Source organism: Rhinopithecus roxellana, chromosome 8 (genome assembly GCF_007565055.1).
Source record: "Rhinopithecus roxellana isolate Shanxi Qingling chromosome 8, ASM756505v1, whole genome shotgun sequence".
Taxonomy (NCBI): domain Eukaryota; kingdom Metazoa; phylum Chordata; class Mammalia; order Primates; family Cercopithecidae; genus Rhinopithecus; species Rhinopithecus roxellana.
Window position 1 is genome coordinate 84,701,872 of NC_044556.1, and position 6,583 is coordinate 84,708,454.

At 40.7% G+C, this 6,583-nt stretch overlaps 1 pseudogene; it reads right to left on the bottom strand.

Moving 5' to 3' along the window:
• Nucleotides 1-983: 983 nt before the first annotated feature.
• Nucleotides 984-1,526, bottom strand: LOC104664242 (annotated as a pseudogene).
• Nucleotides 1,527-6,583: the final 5,057 nt, after the last annotated feature.

Genomic DNA, 6,583 nt, shown 5'->3' on the forward strand with positions numbered 1-6,583 from the left:
GTTTCACCGTGTTAGCCAGGATGGTCTCGATCTCCTGACCTCGTGATCCGCCCGCCTCGGCCTCCCAAAGTGCTGGGATTACAGGCTTGAACCACCGCGCCCGGCCTGGATTTGTACAGTTTTCTATAATGCAGTATAAAGAAGGTAAAGGGAGGCAAATTGCTTAGGCACACTGTGTGTGTGAGGGGAGTCGGGGGCGGAGAGAGAAAGAGAGAGTAATGGGGGAGTATTCCAATCTTGAGTATGGAGAACAGGCTTCCCAGAGCCCAAAAGCTAAGTGGGAGTTGGTCAGATAGAGGTAATGGATTTTATGGGGAAGAGAAAGATGTTCTGGGGAAAATGGCAACACGATGTATTACTGAAACTTCCAAGTTGTGGTGAATTGAAAGATGGGAAGTGTGAAAAGATGAGGCCACATCCACCGAAGTTGGAGAAATTAAGGGTAAGAAGTGCTAGATCTGATTCCTGAAAGAACTCCCACCGAGCTGGCAAAGTTCCACCTCCTCAGTAACAGATCATGGTAACATCTCTAAGCTGCAAACAAGCTGCCTCCCAACTACAAAATGGCATTGCCATGAGCTAGCAACGTAGCTTTCCCTGAACCCAAACTTTCTCTCAGACTCAACACTGCCCTGCAAACTCTCCCTTCTGCTTTTCTAGCAACGTGGAACCACAGTTTTCCAACTATCTGCTTTACAACCAGGCTCTGAGATAGACTTGTCATTTCAATGTCTTTATTGTCCAGAGTTCGAATTCATCCACTGCAGCTTACAACCATTGATGTATATAATTCAGCACTTTAATCATCTTTGCAATTTTAATCATAGGGTTAAATGATTCTATTTTCCCATCCACCCCATTCACCTTTAAATATGCCAGGAACTGTGTATGTAAGTTGAGTTTTGCACCCATCTTTGAACATATTCTTCACTTACAATTTCATTTTTATTTTCAACATTCCCCTGTCACTTTTTTTTTGTTTGTTTTTTTGGTATATAAACTATTTATTAACAGACAAGGCCTACAGACTTATTTCTTGGACACACCCACGGTGCGGCCACGGCGGCCAGTGGTCTTGGTGTGCTGGCCTCAGACACGAAGGCTCCAGAAGTGGCGCAGCCGTCTATGGGCCCGAATCTTCTTCAGTCGCTCCAGGTCTTCACGGAGCTTGTTTTCCAGACCATTGGCTAGGACCTGGCTATATTTTCCATCCTTTACATCCTTCTGTCTGTTCAAGAAACAGTCTGGGATCTTGTACTGGTGTGGATTCTGCATAATGGTGATCACACGTTCCACCTCATCCTCAGTGAGTTCTCCCGCCCTCTTGGTGAGGTCAATGTCTGCTTTCCTCAACACCACATGAGCATGTCTTCGGCCCACACCCTTAATGGCAGTGATGGCAAAAGCTATTTTCCGCCGCCCATCGATGTTGGTGTTGAGTACTCGCAAAATATGCTGGAACTTTTCAGGGATCACTAGAGACGTGGCGGCAGCACAACCGGCGGCATGTAGGCCTCCTGTGGAAGAGCCCCTTGCCACTTTTTGAATTAAGTAGAAATAATGGCAGCTGGTGCTACTTTTGGTGTTTGAACCTGAGTTAATCATTAATTCATCACTTACTAACAGTAATGTCAGGAAAATTATTTAACCTCTTAGATGATTTATGCTTTTGTACACCAACAATGTAAAAAGGCAAGATACACCTCACTGGGTTGTCATCAAGATATCCCAAGTGAAGTGCCTGACTCATGCTGGGTGCTCATTAGCAGCATGACTCATTAGTGGCAGATCCCTTCTGTAATATAAGTACCCCTCCCTTGTTCATTAGCGTATATATTGTGTGGTTATTAATGCTCATATTGTCTCACTGGACTCATGGTATAAAGTTTCTTCTGAATTAACTTGTGTCAGTCAACTTGGGAGAAATTAGTTCCTCCAGTAGAAAATCAGAATTTGGTTGACAAATCTTGTACAGGTGGGTGTAGACATTTTTATTTTCCTTTGATCTGCATTCCTCAGGATTTGGACTTTTTAAAGACTGGTTTCTAAATGTGGACTTCAGCCTAGTGGATAATATGCTGCCATAGGAGGTAGATCAGGTAGATGGGAACATGCTTAAAGAAAGTCATGCCTATTAAATGAGATGATGTAATTCTGAGCTCACGTGCATGGCGACCACTGCAGTTGGACAGTGCACAGTTTATGCCACTATAATGTGACAGTGTCACCTGGGCTTAACTTTGTGTTATCCCTGATGCTTTAGTAAAGTTTCATTTCACTGTCCTAGACTTGAGTTAGTTGTGCTAGAAGGAATGAAAGTAAAAGCAGGAGCATCAAATGAGAAACAATCCTCCATAAACCACCTTTCCAAAGCAGGTAGGTGGGAGCAAAGTTAATTAGTGGAAGAAGATGAAGAAAAATCTTGGAAAACAAGGGTTGGGGTCATGAGCTATGGCTTCTCCTTCCTTTGTAAAGCCACTACTAGTCACAGTGTTAATAATTTTTGTGCTTTCCTGTTAAACATCTTCTTCCACAACTTTTTTCTTTTTAGTTCTGTGAGCACTTTCTCATCTGGATCCTGCTTCTAACAATGATCCTAAATAGGTTCTTTGAGGGAAGCTAAGTTTTTTGTTTTTGATGGAAACAATCTCTAACTCATGGTCTTAGAGCTTGCAAACAGGGTAAACAACTAACATGATTGCTATGGTTTCAGTGTATATGTCCCTCCACAATTCGTATGTTAAAACTTAATTGCCAATGTGATAGTATGAAAAGGTGGGGTGTTAAAAGTATTTTAATATTTGATAGTATTAAAAGTATTTGATCACCTCCTAAAGAGGTGGAGCTTCATGAATGGGATGAATGACCTTATAAAAGAGGTGTAAGAAGGCTGTTGTCTGCATTTGCACTTCCAGCCCATCTGCCACGGGAAGACACAGCTTTCAAGGTGCCATCTCGAAAGTAGAGATGGGGCCCTCACCAGACGTAAAATCTGTTAACACCTGGATCTCAGACTTTCCAGCCTTCAGAACCATGAGAAATAAATCTCCATTATTTATAAATTACCCAGTTTCAGATATTTTGTTTTAGCCACATGAATGGACTAAGATAATGATTTATTGAGATCACATCTCTGTGCTCTTCTCAGCCTCTGACCTGCTTTATTATCTATGCTTACTACAGTCTAGGAACAAGCACTACTGTTGTTGTAGGAAATGTCAGCTCTTTAGGAACCTGGTGAGCGACCACAATGACTGGACTGTGGCTATCCTCAGTGGAGCTTGCTGTCCTGGAAGTGGATTCTATCTCTCAATTTCTATTCTGTGGAAATATTTCCAAGGAAGAGTTGGAGTTTTCCTCCAAAGTTCCTGTGTATCCTGCACACATTTTTTTGTAGTTTCTCTCAGTAGCATAGAGTTCGAATAAATAAAACCTACTGTTGAGAGGAGATCCTGCATTCATAACTCTCTTTACTGTGCATCCTAGAAAATGGCATATATCTTACCACTCTCCCCAGCATAGCTCCATTTTTATACACACAATAAAAAAATTAAAATCTTTATTTCACATATTTATTATTTATCATGCACTATATTAAGAATTTTACATATATTGTTTTATTTAATACAACCTCCCTATGATGAATAAACTCTTACTACTCTCAATACAGAGATGAGTGTCAAAGAATTTAACTGCCCTACATAAAGTTAGCAAGTGGTTGAGAAAGGGTTCAACCACATGTCTAATTGATCCAAAGCCCATACTTTCAACTTCTATACTTTTCCTAAATACACTACTAAAACAAAAATGATCTGAATTTAAATGCCTCTGTTTATTTGCATCAACAATTGAATTTGCTTGTATAAATGTTACGACACTGAACAAAATTAAAAAGCCCCAAACGAAGCTCAGCCATACAGACTTCATATACCCATTCATTATACAATACATTTTTCTACCATTCAACATTTAAAGAAACATCCCTTTCCTGACTGGGCATGGTGGCTCACACCTGTAATCCCAGGACTTTGGGGCCTAGGCAGGCAGATCTCTTGAGCTCATGAGTTTGAGAGCAGCCTGGAAGACATGGCAAAACCCTGTTTCTACAAAACATCCAAAAGTTAGCTGGGCATGAGTGGATGAGACGGGAGGATAGCTTGAGCCTGGGAAGTGGAGCCTGCAGTGAGCCGAGAGTGTGCTACTGCACTCCACCCTGGGCAATAGAGTCAGATATTGCCTCAGAAAAAAGAAAAAAAAAAAGAAATTTTCCTTTCTTTTAGTGGCAGCACATCTGAGCATTCTGCCTCTCCCATCTACCTCTGGGTATCTGGCACAAGGTCTCCTGGCTTGATGCAATGTGAAGTTCACCCTGGATTCAGTCACATCTGAGTCCTCATAGTGAAGGCTTGAAGTGACTCTTCCAGGCTATATGTGCATGAGGAACCTTGGAAGCCACTTGTGGGGAAAAAACTAATCTAAAGAATTAGAGTCAGGCCTGTAAACCTGTCCCAGTAACACTTCCTCAGTCATTAAAGTAAGATGCCAGAGAGACCAATTCTGAACACTGGAAGGTATTCCACGACTCTTTTCTTCCTTGGACTCAACTTCATGGCCTCCAGGCTGACTGGGGGGAATTTATGGTTGGTATAGGCTCTGCAAGTAGCTAGGTCAAAATGAATTGTTTTCACTCATATCTGTGAGACACAGAGTCCAAAGCAGTGTGGCGAAAAAGACATGTGTTCACTGGTTGACACTGATGCATGTAGGATTTGGGAAACCACGGTGCTGGTTGGATCTATTAAGGCTTTGACTCATTAGCAGTACACAAGGCCTGGCTATGACAGCTGTGACAGCAGGTCCCACTTACAGAGGTAAGGGGCAAAGGCCACAGTGGTAGTAGCAATGTTCCTAATGCCCCAAGGCAGAAGCCAGGGTGACCTGTCAGTGGAAGTGTGTGTCTCACTTCCTCATGCACTTCCACATGGCTTTGCTGGCAAGAGTGTGAGGGACTTAAACATGGCTTTGCTGGCAGAGAGTGGGAGCATTTGAGAGGCACCATTTGCAATTATGTAGGGATAAGTATCATGCTCGGAGAATGGTTGGATGTTCTGCAAGACCTGAGAGGTGGGAAAGAAGAGAAGTGCTGGAGAATTGTTTGAGTTAGACATGTAACACTAACTTGCATAGTTATTTCTCTTTGATTCTTACAAGTACCCACAGAAATTTGGGTTATTGTTTCCATTGTATTTGTGAGGGGGCTAAGGCTAGGTAAATTGTCCATGATCAAATAGCTGGTAAGTAATGGAGAGAAGATCAAAACTTAGATCCTCTGACTTACCATTCTTTCCTGTAACCTAGGAAGGTTACTTTCTGTTACTAACTGTGAAAGGTTACTTTCACAATCTCATGAAAATTATTATCTTCAATAAATGGTGTTTTTTTTTTTTTACCAGCAAATTAGGCTTATGTAATCATAATTTTCCTTTTTACATTGACAATTAGAAATCTGAATTGAATTTTTAAAAATTCTACTGGCAATATTAATCTAGTTAGTTAATATGTTTACCACAATATTTTTCCTAAAATTTTTCTATTTTCTGTTTTTCTTTTAACTGCTTTTTGTTACACCTCTCTTTTGTTGAAAGCCACTTCAGACCTTCTTGGAAGCAAATGGGATATTCTCTTTATGTAAGTAAAGGAAGAAATCTGGAAACCAAACTTCCTACCTTCAGAGTGTGAATCAGATTGGTCATTCCCAGAGAATAAACTGAGAAATTCCAAGTGAATTGGGAGATATCACATAAACTTTGATTTTTTTCCCATAGTCTTAATGAATTTTGCTGATGTCTTGGTATTTCCACTCAGTCTCCCCTTTTAATCAATGTTATATGTTTGAGATAAATTCGGCAGAGGTTGGAGGATCAGACTTTAGTCATAGAACACAGAAAAGAATATCTAACAACCTAATAAATGCATATAAATTAAATGCATACTGTGCAAACCACTCCAGATTTGAAGTATTGAAATCTAGGGAAGAATCACAGTTACACTGGCTGACTGGGCACTTCTTGACTTACTGAAAATTTGTCAGCAAAAGGCTACCATACGAGTTTGGGAAGGTGTACCTTAAGCACATCTTGAATGGCATGACTTTGTGAGTGAGGAAGATAGCATTTGCTATGAAATAGTAACAGAAACAGACATGTCACACACAAGGGAAGAATAGCAATTGTTCCTAACTAGAGCTGACAGTATGGTCCAGGAAGATATGGAGATGAGTTAGAAGTTCTGGGGGGAAGAGAAGAAGAGCTTAGAAAAAAAAAATAGGAGTTAGAAGTGCCTGTGAGGAACTCAAAGCAAAAGCCATCTGAGAATGGAAAACCTCATAAAGGAAGGATGAATAGGAGTAGGAAAAACCACTGAACCACCATTACCTACAAGACAGGTATATCACCTATGCTTCAGAAGAAATCTCATCAAAAATGCATGTCAGGACTGGACTATGAATTGCCATTAAAATATTTACACAGAGGAAGAAAACTAATTTTGTTAAATGATAATGTGATTCTGTGAGGGTGATGAC